Source organism: Eptesicus fuscus, chromosome 17 (assembly GCF_027574615.1).
Source record: "Eptesicus fuscus isolate TK198812 chromosome 17, DD_ASM_mEF_20220401, whole genome shotgun sequence".
NCBI classification, from domain to species: Eukaryota; Metazoa; Chordata; class Mammalia; order Chiroptera; family Vespertilionidae; genus Eptesicus; species Eptesicus fuscus.
This window is the reverse complement of record NC_072489.1, coordinates 7,828,676-7,844,289: the sequence shown is the minus strand read 5'-3', so window position 1 is coordinate 7,844,289 and position 15,614 is coordinate 7,828,676. Positions and strand designations below refer to the sequence as shown.

At 50.8% G+C, this 15,614-nt stretch overlaps 1 pseudogene; it reads right to left on the bottom strand.

The window, feature by feature from the left end:
• Positions 1 to 9,983: 9,983 nt before the first annotated feature.
• Positions 9,984 to 15,170, bottom strand: LOC114234296 (serine/threonine-protein phosphatase PP1-gamma catalytic subunit B-like; annotated as a pseudogene).
• Between the last annotated feature and the right edge of the window lie 444 nt (positions 15,171 to 15,614).

Sequence of the window (15,614 nt, the reverse complement as noted above, 5' to 3'; positions counted from 1 at the left end):
GAAAGTTGAACCCACACATGAAGAGGCCAAGAGCAATCAAGACTCAGTTTTAACAGGAGGGCTCACATAACCTACACAAGGGATGTTCCTAGAGAACTAAGCTCAGGTGATTAAGGAAACTGAACCACTTGATTCCACCGGGAACCTACTACATAAGGCCACACTACCAAGACTGGGAGGCAAACTGATCTACCTAATACACTAAAAATATGGTTATAAGGATGCTAAAGGGACTTATTGAGAACTACAACAGCATGAAAAAGGACATAGAAACCATAAAAAAGAGCCAGTAAGAAATGAAGAATACAGTATCTGAAATGAAGAATACACTAGAAGGAATAAACAGTAGGTTGAATGAAGCAGAGGTCTGAATCAGCTATTTGGAAGACAAGGTAGCAGAAAACACCCAATCAGCAAAAGGAATTTAAAAATGAGAGTAGTTAAAGGGGCATTTGGAACAACATAAAGCATAACAACATCCACATCATAGGGGTACCAAAGGAGAACAGAGAGAGCAAGGTATCAAGAACCCATTTAAAGAGATAATGACTAAAAACGTCCCTAATCTGGTGAAGGAAAAAGACACACCCTCCTTTTTCATGCTGTTGTAGTTCTGAATAAGTTCATTTAGCATCCTTATAATCATTTTTTAAAACTGTATATCTGGTAAATTGCTTGCCTCCATTTTATTTAGCTTTTTTTTTGGAGATTTTTCACTTCTTTTATTTGGGGCATGTTTCTTTGTCTCCCCATTTTGGCTGCTCCTTTGTGTTTGTTCATGCTATTTTAACTTTCTATATTTGTACAGAACTTTATTAATTTCATTTAGGGTTTCAGATTTTTTTTACATAAAATACTCCTTTATTATTTTAAAAATACCCACTTCTACTCTGTTTTCATTATTAAGTTTTTGTTGTGCATTTTCTCCCATATTTTGCTTTTATACTTGTCTTTTTTCCTTGGTGAGTATTTTGAGATGTATATCTAGCCTTTTAAATTTTACAATGTGGTGCATATAGACAATGGAATACTACTCAGCCATAAGAAAATATGAAATACTGCCATTTGTGACATATAGATGGATCTTGGGAATATCATGCTACATGAAATAAGTCAGATAGAAAAAGTTAAGCATATGATTTCACTCATATATGAGATATAAAACTGAAACTTATAGACACAGACAATAGTATAGTGGTTACCAGAGGGAAGGGGGGTGGAGGGTTAGTAAAGGGTAAAGGGGGACAAATATATGGTGATGGAAGATTTGACTTTGGGTGGTGGGCACATAATGCAATGTACAGATCATGTATCATAGAAATATACACATGAAACCTATACAATTTTTAAAAAAGAGAAGATAGGCCAGAGATGCAAATCAACAATATCTAATTAGAAGTAAAGTCTTTGATCATCTTGTCCAGTCCTTTTGTCAATGATATTACACTGCCATGTTTATATTATTTATAATATACAGTCTTAGGTTGTTCTTTTTTGTTTCATATGTGTTCACATGCTCCCAATAAACAGAGAAAGCCCAAAATTTTTTTTACAATGATTTTATTTTTGCTTTTGTTAATATTCTTCATTGTTTTACTTAATTGAGCTCATCCCTGATTATTATTATTTCCTTCTGTTTTGTTTCGTTGGCTTTACTCTTTTCCAACTTCTTAAATTGAATGCTTAGTTTCTTTACTTTAAAATATATATATATTTTTTAAAGTAAAGAAAATATATATATGTATTTTATAATATATAACAATATATATATATATATATATATATATATATATATATATATACATTTTTTTTAACTTGTTTCAGAGAGGAAAAAAGAGGGAAAGAGAGGTAGAAACATCAATGATGAGAGAATCATTGATCAGTTGCCTCCTGCATGCCCCACACTGGGGATCGAGCCCACAATGGGGGCATGTGCCCTGACCAGGAATTGATTCGTGACCTCCTGGTTCATAGGTAGATGCTCAGCCACTGAGCCACACCGACCAGGCAGTTTCTTTACTTTTAATCATACTCTCCAAAAGCTACATCTAAGACTATACTTACCCATCTAAAAACTTCTTTTGGACAAATTGTGTTTTTATTATCATATAGTTTTAAGTATTCCTCAATTTTCTTTTTAACCCCAAGGCTATTTGTTAGTACGTTATTTATTTCCAAAAATTGTGGGATTAAAAAAAACACTCATGTTGTTTTGGGATGTATTATATTATGTATGTTTAAGAAGCATGTTCTGTGAAATTCATGTTTTGGGATTTATCAGGGCTAAGAACTGCAGCCTTATTCCTTAGATGTTTTGATAACATTTTCTTCGTTGTTCAGGGGTATAGTTGTCCCTTGTGAGTTTGCCCCTTACCTACAGGAAAGGCAATTTTTGTTATTGTCTCCTGAGATATGCTGCTCAAAGTGACTCTGTTCCAGCTTCAGTTTCTCTCATACCTGCTCTGTGTGGTTTCTCCATGGATTTCACTTTATTTTGATAGTCTTTACACAAATTTTGGGTCTCTAGATCATTACCATGTCCTACTTTTGCTGAAAATGATGATGTAATTTGTGTAGTCTACCTGGGAGGAGACAGGGGATACTGTCATATACCATCCCATGTTTGTACCTCAAGTCTCAACATTCCACTTCATGTGATCTGGCAAAGGCATTAGTGACCTGTGTGACCCATGGCCATCATTTCTAAACTGAGACCCATGGTCACCCACAATGGCTTGTCTTTAACCATCCTAACCACCTACCTCATATGCCCAAGCATTATTTTGTTAGTTCTAACTGTTGTCATTCCTAGCAACAGAGAGAAAAGTTGGCTCTGCATACCCAGATTTTAGGGTGTAACACCCATCATACATATTTGCTTTGTTGTGTTAATCCATCTGTCATTAATATTTTCTTTCCTTTTTCTTGACATCATGCTTTTCCAAAGGCTTCCACAGTGTGAGAACATTCCGGAGAGGGGCTCTGAGGAGCTAATGCCGGAGCTTGGCTGAGAGGGGCTCTGAGGAGCTAATGAGAGAGAGGGGCTCTGAGGAGCTAATGCAGGAGCTTGGCTGAGGGGAGGGGCTCTGCGGAGAGGGGCTCTGAGGAGCTAATGCCGGAGCTTGGCTGAGCCTCTGGAATCCTCAGTGTTTCCTGGAGGATGACCCATCTGCTCAGTCGTGTTTACAGGCTCATTCACACCAGTGGTGCGTATTTTTTAGCACTAGCCATGCTTTTGGATCCTACCAGAGCCACGTGCTTAAGTGCCATCATAATCACATGACATGTTGCTCCAAATTTGTCAAGAGCTTTCAAGGTTGTCTTTTCCTGAAGATTTACCATCTTGGAATATCACCACTGTTACAAACTGCATGCTGGTGCCCCACCCCAAATTCACATGTTGAAACAAACCCTAACCTCCAATAGGATGGCATTAGGAGGTGAGCCTTTGGGAGGTAGTTAGGTCAGAAAGGTGACGCCTTCAGAATAAGATTAGTGCCCTTATAAAGGAGAAAGAGAGCTGGCCCTGGCTTTTTCTCTGCCAGTGAGGACACAACGAGAAGGCAGTGGACCAGAACCCATCCGTGCCAGCATCCTGATCTTGGACCTCTAGCCTCTAGAACTGGGAGGAGTACATGCTTGTTAGTGAAGCCACCCAGTCTATGGCAGCTTCTTATAGCAGCCCAAGCAGCCTGGACAGACCCCACCGGGGGCTGCACTGAGCCAGCAGACAGGGTGAGCCCTCCACTCCTCGCTGCATGGGCCATGGTCCCTTCCCAGCAGACAGAGGGTGAGCCCTCCACTCCCCACTGCTTGGGCCGTGGCCCCTTCCCAGCAGACAGGGTGAGCCCTCCACTCCCTGCTGCATGGGCCATGGCCCCTTCCCCGCAGACAGTGGGTGAGCCCTCCATTCACCGCTGCATGGGCCATGGCCCCTTCCCAGCAGACAGTGGGTGAGCCCTCCACTCCCCGCTGCATGGGTCATGGCCCTTTCCCAGACAGGCTGTCAGCACGGTTCCCATCCCCTGACAGGACCAGGATAATGCTAGGCTGGGGGCTGAGGGGAAGCTTGGCTGTGACAGGGGTGGGGTGCAAGGGCTCTGAGGCCCCCAGGGCTAGTCTCCTCTGCAGCTGTCTAGTCACCACCCTCCCCCATCCATGACCTCTGAGTAGACCAGGCTCTCTCTGTGGTTGCTAATAGGAAACTTCCAGCAACAACAAGCATAATTCCTGACAGGCTCTTGTTCTCCTGCCTCATGACATTGTGTTCAATTCATCTTCCAGGAAGGAACACTCAACCCTTGGCATAATTTCATTAAGATCCCAATTTGTTCTTCCATTCGGAGCGAAAGGAAAAACCATTCATTACAGAGTGAGTGCTGAGATCAGGTAAGATGGGGAGTGTCAGCCCAAGAAAGGATGATTTGGTGGAGGGTCCCTGTACCACCAGGAGGTGTGGCTTCCAGCCATCAGCCCTGCTCTCCAACCCCTCACCCTGACTGCTGGCCCTGCCCCATGGCCCCCCGGGTTCCTGTGAGCTGACCTCAACCACCCTGCAGCCAAGAGCTTACAGACCCCTAAGCTTCTTCTCCACTTTTAGATGGCTTGGCCTGTCTGCAGCTTCTAATGCCGGCCAACTTCCTTTTGTTTTTTTTGTTTTTATTACAAATGTAATAAGAAAATGCACCTACTACGGAAGTGTAGTAAATGAAAAAAAAATGTTCTTCTCTCAATGTCCTCCTCCAGCCCCAATGTCCATTTTCAGAGGTAATCGCTGTTAATCCCTTGGGCAATATTGTTCCAGCTTTTTTCTGTGCATCTGCAAAGACACACACACACACACACACACACACACACACACACACACACACCTGTACATCTGTATTAGATATCACACACACACACACCTGTACATCTGTATTAGATATCACACACACACACACACCTGTACATCTGTATTAGATATCACACACACACACACACACACACACACACACCTGTACATCTGTATTAGATATCACACACACACACCTGTACATCTGTATTAGATATCACACACACACACACACACACGCACACACCTGTACATCTGTATTAGATATCACACACACACACCTGTACATCTGTATTAGATATCACACACACACACACACACACGCACACACCTGTACATCTGTATTAGATATCACACACACACACACACACACACACGCACACACCTGTACATCTGTATTAGATATCACACACACACACCTGTACATCTGTATTAGATATCACACACACACACACACACACACACGCACACACCTGTACATCTGTATTAGATATCACACACACACACACACACACACACACCTGTACATCTGTATTAGATATCTCACACACACACACACACGCACACACACACACACACACACACACACACACCTGTACATCTGTATTAGATATCACACACACACACCCCTGTACATCTGTATTAGATATCACACACACACACACACCTGTACATCTGTATTAGATATCACACACACACACACACACCTGTACATCTGTATTAGATATCACACACACACACACACACCTGTACATCTGTATTAGATATCACACACACACACACACACACGCCTGTACATCTGTATTAGATATTATCTGTGCTGCTGCGATTTCTTCATCTGGTCGATGCACCTAGCCCAGCTGTTCATGGTTCAGAGTTGCACCCTTCTCTGGAGAATCACCCTCAGCAGCAATGATCGGCCTCCAGCAGCAATGACTGGGAGCCCATGCCCATTCCGTGGGGCAGCCCCAACCAATGGCAGAATAAAGCCCGGCCCCTGCTTCGAGGTGGGCAGCTCCGCTGCCATTCACGCTCCGGAGCTCCCAGCGGGATCAGTGAGGCTGCTGCATGGCCGTGCCTGGCTTCCCCTGCCCTCGCGTGCTCTCCTCCGCCCGTACAGGTCTCACCCGAGAGCACGTTCCCAACAAACCCTGACACTAGATGTGAGTCTGTGACGTGTAACACAGGGATACATGTGTATAGCTACACAGAGATATGCTCAGAAAGGAGCCCAAAGCATTTGGTGACTTACTTTTTTCATTTTGCAGCACACCAGAGGCATCTCAAAATATAAGAGGGTTTTTTTTCACAGCAGCGGAGTTCTCCTGGAATTGATTTCCCATAATTTAGGTAATCAATAGTCCTATTAATGAGACTGAGTTTATTCATTCATTAAACAGATGGTATATGAAGTACTACTGCATTCCAGGTGCTGCCTTAGGCACTGGGGTGGCCTCAAATGCTTCTGTCTTGCAAAAAACATGCCTATTTGTGTACACATATTCAAGCACGTGTGCAAGTGGTTTGGAAGGACAGCTTCTTGGAGGTGGATTTGTGAGCCCACAGGAACTGCATTTACAGTTTTAATAGGTCTGTTTTAGAAAGTGTTCCTCCTTCGGCTCTCCTGACGGCGCCCTACTATGTACCTACTTTTCTCTTTCTGACCCTCCTTGGCAGCCTGTCCTGGTGCCTTCTCACCTGCCCAGTGAATGCCTGGAAGCCCCGGGGGCGGGGCACAGGGCTTTCTGCCTGGCTCTCTGCACTCTGGTGCTGCTCTTCCCCTGGGCCGAGTCCTCCCTACCCTCCTGCCTCATCCACACAAATGTATGCCAAGGCCTCCTAGCCAGCGTTCCCTCCAGTCCCATTTTCCGTAGGAGGACACTGGGACTCAGAGAGGGTGGCTGTACTAGTCAGGGCTCTCCAGAAAAACAGGGCCAATAGGACAGATGATGGATGGATGGATGGATAGATAGATAGATAGATAGATAGATAGATAGATAGATGGATAGGAAGATAGACATACAGACTGTAAGGACTGGCTCATGCAGTCGTGGAGGCCAGTCTGCTGTCTGCGAGCTGGAGAACCAGGAAGGCCAGTGGAATAATTAGGCCCGAAAAATTGGTGGCTGCTATTACAAGACCCCATTGGAGTCTGAAAGACCCAGGAGCTCTGATGTCCAAGGGCAGGAGAAGAGGGACGTCTCAGCTCAGGCAGAGAGAGCGAATTCACCCTTCATTGTTCCGTTTAGTCTCTCAGTGAATTGGATGACGCCCACCCACATTGAGGAGGGTCAACTGCTTAACACAGTTCACAATTCAAGTGGTAATCTCTTACAGAAACACGCTCACTCACCCAGAAAGAATGTTTTACCAGCTCCGGGCATCCCTTAGCCCAGTCCAGTCGACACATAAAATTAGCCATCACAGTGACCTACTTTTCCAGACCCATGTGTCCAAGTTCCTGCCAAACAGCTCCGGTGGGCTGCCTCAGAGGCACTTTAAATTCATGATGTCCCAAACCATTCTCTAATCTGTCCTCAAGTTTGCTTTTCCCATTTCATGTAATACCCAAGGGAAATGTCCCCTCCCTTAGACTCCGTTCTCTCCCTCCCCGCATCGGGCGTGGGTCCTCTTGTCGGGGCCTCTGACACAGTCCTAAGGCTGTCCCCTGCAGAATACCCCTTGTTCTGCCCGTGGCCTGGCTTCGGCCTCTCACTAGCTTGCTCCTCCACTGGCAGAGCAGTCCCCCCTCCCTCCTGGGCTCACACAGCCTCCCTGGGGCTCTCGGTAGCGGAACAAGGAAGGTGGGCAGAGCATTGAAGGTGGGCCCATCTGACTCTCAGTCATTCATTCCTCCCAAGTGTGCATGCTGCGTTCCTCAAGCTGCTTGACATGGCTCGGCCACTCCAGGCCTCTCCCTGGCAGCCTCTTCTTCCCTCACCCAGCCGCCTCCCTGAGTCTCCGGCACAGCCTGAGCCTTAGTGAGAGTCCCCAGCCGAGTGCGTGGGAATCGAAGTGGAATGTCTGCATGGTAGAGATGGGTGCCCTCTTGTGAGGGGTGCCAAGCAGGTGTGGCAGGAGTGAAGGAGGATGGACAGGGGAGTACCTGCTGATTCCTAGAGACCCAAGACCCGGGGGGGGGGGGCGGGTCACCATGCCACTTGCCTCCAGGCCCCTCATGGAGGGCACCTTTCTGGAACGCTAAGGGCATTGGGGTATTGGGAGGAGCAGACTGGGGTCTCTGAGCGTTTCTGAATAGTGGCGACCTCGGGTTTGTGCCTCTCGGGGCCTAGCACATGCTTCACACACAGCGGGCAGGGATACGTGTGTAATAATGATGGGATGCTTTTTCAATTAGGGGAATGTATGACTTGCCTGACGTGGCAAAAGCTGCGGCAGGAACTGGCTGGTTTTACGTCTCTGTGGAAGCGGGTGCATGGCTGGCGGCGATTGCTGGTAAACCTGCTGGGAGGGTGCTTTAGGGGAGATGGATGCCCTCTCTACGGGAAGCCCTAGAATTATGCATGTCGTTGATTTTACTTACTGAAGTTCTGAAGAAATAATTGGGGATGTATGATAGATTGTTTGGTCACAAGACTTACCTTTGCAAGTGCTATTTATAACAGGAAAAAATTCAAAACAACCCGTGAGTCCAGCAATAAGAGACTGGTTAGATAAATCCTGGAATGTACACACAATGGAATTCTATAGCTCGTCAGTTTATTATTGAAGTACATTTCTGATACAGCAAGGGAGTCATAATCAGTTATGAAATTGAGTCATGTTACAAAAATATGTACTCGGAGAAGATTTTAGAGCAAAACGTATACACATACACATTCCGAACACCTGGCAGGGCCGTGCTCCTGCAGGTGGGGGCCCTGGACGCCAAGCCTCTGCCTCACCCAGCGGCTGTGGGAAGCACCGGGCCTGGCCCAGCACAGCCCGACCTCCTCAGGTGGTCAGTGTCGGGGGGCTAGGAGGGAGTTCTATTTCTCCTTTTTGCTTGATTGTCTGTGACGCGTGTGTATTGTGGGAATAATGAAGAAAAAGAGAGAAGAATGTTCTCCGAAGCACACAGGTGGGCTTCATTGTCATCGACCCTCTCTGCGCTTCCCCATCTGAAAGTGGGGCAGGTGGCCGGCCACGGCAGCCTGGTTCCCGCTCCGCTGTCCTTTGGAGCCTCGTTCCTTGCTGGGTGTGTCACTCCTCCGGGCTGTCTCTTGGCTTAGAGTGGCATTTTCAGAGCCACCGCTGCTTTCACGGGGGTCCGCTGCTCCGAGGCGGGCACAGGGTGGAGGCACTTGGCGCCCTCTGCCCCGGGCATAGGCCAGGCCCTTTGTGAGCCCGCCCACCCGCTGCAGGGTCTGCCCCGGAAGCTGCAGGCTGCTTGGTGGATGAGGTCCTCTCTTTCCCAGGAAGTGATTTGGTTGCATTCTCCTGCAATACCAACGCCAGACACATCCTCACTCCTCTGCGGGGGGGACAAGGCCAGGGACGGCGGTTTCCACCTTCCTTACACCACGCTGTCCTGCTGTGGCAGGGTCTGTGGGAAGGACGCCGCTCTAGTCCCTGCTGTCCCAGGGATGTCTCCCTCCAGCCCCAGGGACCGCAGGCAGGTGCTCCGCCTGAGGATGAGAACAGCGGCCTCTCCGCAATGCGACTGCGGTCGGATCCCAGCGCGGCCATCTGCCAGCTGTGTGTGCATTCGCACAGGCGGGCGATGTTCTCCAAAGTCTCCCAAACAAGCAAGACTTCTGTCCCCCTGCAGAGGGGGAGACCAGGCCCTGCTGGGCGAGAAGGGACCTGGGTGCTCATGCAGCTCCAAGTGACGTGGCGTGGAGTTGCCGGCACCAGCATGCGATACAGCGTATGGCCCCATGGTCACGTGGCCAGGTTTTTAAGACCCCAAGAAAGTGCTGATCCCAGTACCTGATTTCATTTTCTCATTCCTTGCTGAGCCCTGACCTCCCTTCAGGTTTAGGGCCAGCTTTTGGGGGTAGGTTTTGGGGGAGTGCACCTCCAGTAGCCAGCCTGTCACAGAAGGTCATGGGGAGGTCACGCTGCTGGACAGCACCTGACATAGGCCTTTCTCTTGCTTTTGTCCATGAATCTCTAGGGAAATGCAGATCCTGGTCTGGGGGCTGGGCTAGGCCAAGTTCATGGCGCCAATGATGTGGCTGCTTTAAGGACACATGCTGAAGAGCAAGGTGTGGGGGGCCATCTGGGTTCAGAAAGGTCTTCCCAGGAAAGGGAAGGCTCCATGCGCATAGCTATGGTTGGAGGGCCAGCGAGGGCCTGTGGCCCAGGCTCAGTGGGATGGGGGTGAGGTCAGAGTTTCTCCCCGGCTCTTCCTCCTCTGTCACTCTGTGGCCTATGTCAGCCTAGGGGATTGCAGGTGCTCACTCCGAGGACCTGGCCCTGCACCGTGGTGCTTCTCAGGGCAGCACAGATCCCCCGCTGACGTTCACCAGAGCTGAGTGTGCATGGAGCCAGCGCCGTCAGAAAGACACAGGGAAGGGCCTGCTATCTGTTCCTAGCACCTTCCCGTGTGTTCCAAAAATGTCTGACAAAATCAGAGGACACATCAGGATTCCTTGGCGACTCTTCCTTTCTCTTCCTTTATTTTATTGTCTTTTGTGTCCTTCCCATCCCGTTTCTCACCACCCCTCCCCAGAGCACTGTTCTCAGGGCCTGGGTCTTCTGCCACCCCTCACAAACTCATTGATTCCTCAGATGATGGCTCACCCTGGGGCTGAACTCCATCCTTCATTAAATACGTGGTGTCCTGAGCCCCCAGACCTACTCAGCCACATTCACTCTCCTGGTAAATGCGACCTCCTGCATCTTCACACGCTGTCATAATCCCAGAGCTCCCGTGAAAGGACCCACCTGGCCTCGTGGGGCGCTTCCCAGAGGCCCGAGGGGGCGGGGTGTGTGTGAGAGAGAAGCGTCTTCCACAATATCTATTGATGGATAGCATGAGAACAGCCTTGTGCTGGGTCCTGTGGGGTGGGGTGGGTATAGAGTCAAATCAGACCTGAAACTCCCCCACAAGGATTGCCTTTGGGGCAACAGCGAGTACTTGGCTGAAGGCAAGAAGGGGGATGATACAGAGACATCGCCCAAAAGGAGTGAGTCATCCTGCCTGAGATCAAGACAAGCTTCATGGAGGAAGCAGCACCTGAGACTTCCTTGACGAGTTAGAATCGAATGGATGGAAGGAGAGATGAGCGAGGACACTGGGCTGGAGAAGGGCTGGAACAAAGGCAAGGAGGCCTGCGCCCCTCTGCCCCCAACCCGCCCACCAGGCCTCACCAGCGGGATCCTAATCCTGACCACTTCTCTCCGACAGCTAACAGGGCCGGTGGCATAGGCCCCAGTTTCATTCTCTGATCCCGTCTTCCACTCTGACCCCAGGTTCACCAGGGTCCCAAGCCCTTCATCTTCTGTCTCACTGCTGCTCAGCACACACCATTTGGTCTTTCTAACACCAGCACAGTCTGCTAATTCTTCGTTACCAGAGGCAAGAGAACCAGGCTAGTGAGGTCGGGAGTGTGGGACCCTTGGGGCAGAGAGGGTGGGGCCTGTAGGGAGGGTCCTTGGAGAGGGGTGGGTCCTGGAGGAGGGGGCATGTCATTCAGGGATGGGGGGGTCCCTGGAGAGGGGTGGGTCCTGGATGATGGGGCATGTCATTCAGGGATGGGGGGTCCTTGGGGAGGGGTGGGTCCTGGAGGAGGGGGCATGTCATGTAGGGCTGCAGGGGTCCCTGGAGAGGAGTGTATCCTGTTGGGAGGGACAGGTGCGGCTGGGAGGGTGGGTGATGCCTCCGCTGAGAGAAAGCCAGTGCTCCGGTCCTCTAGGCCCGTGGTCGGCAAACTGCAGCTCTCGAGCCACATGTGGCTCTTTTGGCCCCTTGAGTGTGGCTCTTCCACAAAACACCACGGCCTGGGCGAGTCTATTTTGAAGAAGTGGCGTGAGAAGAAGTTTAAGTTTAAAAAATTTGGCTCTCAAAAGAAATTTCAATCGTTGTACTGTTGACATTTGGCTCTGTTCACTAATGAGTTTGCCGACCACTGCTCGCCCAAGCACCCTGGATGGATGCTCCTGAATGGTCCTTCCTGGTCCCTCCCAAATGTCTGGCACAGTTGCCATCAAACCCACACACTGCCCTGGCGACGCCGGGTTTCTGTCTCCGCCTGGCACCACTGCTTGCAGGGGTGGGTTTCTGCTCAGCGCTGCGCTGAGGGCCAGGGCCCTCTGATGCACAGCTGGGAGCTCTGTGCTCAGACCCTGCTGGCCTTGACGTGGGACCCTCCTCAGGAGGCAGTGCCACCCGGGAGGCGACCTGGCCTGGCTCTGCAGGAAGCACCCGAGGTGACATCTCAGGAGGGTGCCTGTGCGGGGGTGGGGCTGTGGGACTGAGCTTTACAGGACAGGGGGCGGCCGGCGGGGATGGCGGGAAGGAACTGACAGTGGAGGCCAGGTGTGGGTGCTGCCAGGCAGGAACGCGGGTGTGGCGCTCAGAGGCCATCCACCCTCCAACCCAGGCCTCAGCCCCTCCGTCCAGCCTCAGGGATAAGAACGAGAGGCCCAGGAGTTCTCAGGGCCCGGCAGGAGTCCCAGCTGCCCCCCCCCCCCCCCACCCCCCAGCTCAGCTTTGTTCGGAGGCAGAGGAGCAGGGACAGCTTGGACGGGCTCTGGACTTCCCTTCGGAGACTCCGCGTGGAGGACGGTGCAGGGGAGAGACTGGAGCAGGCGGGGAGAACGGCCTGGGGTGGAAAGCAGGTGCCTGGGCTACAGAAGGCAAGTGGGGCCTGACCTCTGGCCCAAGGATGACGGGCCGTGGTGGGGTCCTCCCTCACGAAGAAGGCAAGAGCCCCATAGTCTTTCTGTGCGAAGGATGCACGTGGAGACTTGGATGCCTTTACCCGCAGCTTCCGTGCGGTCCCGTGTGCTGGGGCCCTGGCACCCCCCCCCCCCCCACGCCCCAACACACACACACAGACACACAGACACCAGGAGTGAGCCCAGCTGTGCAGGCCCTCCTGAGCACAGAGCTGGGTCACCCCCTCGGGCAGCTGCACAGGCTTCGGCCTCCTGCGGCCCCGGCCACCCCGGCAGGAGCATTCCTGGCGCAGCCCCTACTGTTGACGACACCACCCCCCCTTCCCCCAGGAGTTATTTGAACGTCTGATGCCCTCCACCTGCAGGGCCACCCGGTGATGTCACCAGCTGATGTCAGCAGCCATAGAGGAACGAGCGTTACTTCAGTCCCCCCGCCCCCCTGCACCTGGCCAGACGCCCAGGTGCGCACTTTAGCCCCACGGCTGCTGCTGGAGCGCAGTGCGCAAGGGCGGCGCGAGGTGCTGGGCAGGAACGTCAGAGACTCTGGGCCCCCAGCCCAGGCGGCAGGTGGAAGCGGGAGCCACGCTCAGGAAGGGCTGCTCCTGCTGCTGGGGGCTGGCTGGGCGGTCAGGGATGGGCCCACCTGCTCCTCCCACTCCTCAGATGGCTCCAAGGAGGAGGGCCTGCCACATGGCACTCCTGTCTCCTGAAGGCCCCCTCTCCTGGCTCACGCTGGACTCAGACACTGGGAGGCACCAGCAGGAAGCAAAGTGACCCGGCAACATTTCTCCTCCCGGTTCCTCCACCGCCAGCTGCCATGGGTGGCAGTGCCCTTTACCAAATGCCCAGCTCCTGCCAGCTCCCAGGGCAGCACCCTGTCCCTTCACGCCTCGAGAGGTCAGGGCTCTCAGGCTTCTGGTCCCTGCAGGCAGCCTCGTCCCCGCCTTTACAAATAGACTCTCCACTGTCAGAGGCCCTTTGTAGTGTGCTGTGGTCCCAAGTGGCTGTGAGCGTCGTTGTAAGTAGGGGAAAGTGTGCTTTAATTAAATATACATTATACCACTGAGGCCGGCAAGGTCGAAAGTACTCCTGATGTTGATAGCTACAAAACCAGTTTGTACATGACAAGACAAGGAGAGAACTAAGCAATCCCTTTAAAACAAAATCTTTTAAAAAAATGGTCAGCGTGGTTTGCATGAACAGTCTGCATTTTACGACGATAACGTGCACAGATTGAGCACCCTGGGGCTCTCTTTATATCCTAAAGAAAACAAGCGTTTACATTATTCATGGGTTGTACTGAAATGCTTAAAAGGTCAATTGCACCGTTACCCCTTAGACAGGATAAACTGGCCTGGGGAGCAGAGCTTTAACACCCTCATTTATGTTGTTTGCTAAAGAATAGAGAATTAAACAACAAGGGGGTGGGGAGGGAGCGGCTTTCATTTGCAAATGCCATTGATTAAGTGAAAATGGAGGCAAGCTGACCAATAGCCATTGCAGTGTTAAGAATGAAGGCTGTGTACGATATATTACACGATATATTACACGTCGCAGTGAGGCAAGGTCCAAATAACATCTGTTTCCTTGCTGCTTTGCGATCAGACCCCGTGGAGGTGTCAGGGGCCTGTGCCTTGCCTTCTTTGTCTCCGCAGGCTTTAAATCTGAGAAGAACACATTTGTGTTTTGTCCACTCTCATCATGGCATCTGCGAGGTCAAACTCTCCACAACAATTGGGTGCAGAAAGCATAGTGACTCTGACTGCCTCTTTGCAAAATATTCAGATCCATCTTCAGCCACCTGGTGGGCGTGACATGTAAGATCCAAGTCACGCTGACGGGGGAATTCTGCACCCACTTCTGCACCCACTGTGACGGACACCCCTCTGTCGTTTCCACCTCAGCCCAAGGATCGTCATCAGGCTCAGCCCCCAAAGGTCCCAAAGAGATCTTGATCTGGTCCCCCAGTTACCAGATGAACAGATCTGCTCCATAGATTGAAGGTCTGGTGACCAATCCCCATGAGAGTAAAACCTCTCATCCATGATGGCTGCTACCATAAACAAAGTAGTCTGAAAGCTTTCCTTAGTTTAATGTTGTATCTTCTTTTACCTTCATCACAAAATCCATACATTCGATTGATGCTGGCACATTCGTTTCCTCCGAGGAGGAGAAAATTCTCGGGATATTTGATTTTGTACCAATGAGGGAAGGTCTCCAATGGCCATTTCCCCTGTCCACATAGTTCCCAGGAAACAGGTCCTTGCTTTCTGGCGGAAAACCCCTCACTCAGAGAGTCGAAGCAAAGCATAGCTTGTCCACGGTGTCAGCACCTATGCTGAGTGGAGCTTCACATTCCAGCAGGACTTGCAGCTCAGTCCTCTGGTTTCATTCTCCCGGAACTGGACATCCTCACAGGCTCGGGCCCTCTCACCTCCACCAGCACTTGGATGATGCTGTCAGTGTTGAGTTTACCTGTGTCTGCCATCGCCTTCCACCGCCAACCCTCCCCTAGCCCAGCTGGGGGGGGGGGGGGGAGGCGGGCATCTGGCTCCCTCCGGGGCTCCCTTTACAGCAGGAGCACAGAGGGAGTGGCAGCAGTGGCCACAGCCATGGTGAGACCCCTACCAGCACTCTGCTTCCTCCTCTCCCTGATGGGGAAAATAAGACATTTTGGGGGGCTAGCAATCTGAATCTATGCCAATAACCTAATGTACATTCTCGATAGCCTATAATTAAGTCACTGCCCCTTTCTCCACAATCTGGTCTTGCAAGACCGGTTTACCTAAATACCCACATTTTACAGAGGCCATAAACCATGAACAATACACAACCCTCAGAGGGGTTACCAGTGCTGGCGCCAGGCCAGGGCTTTAGGTGTGGTTTCACGGCCCCCATCCCAACACATGGGGCTTTTCGCAAAGCCCTCGAA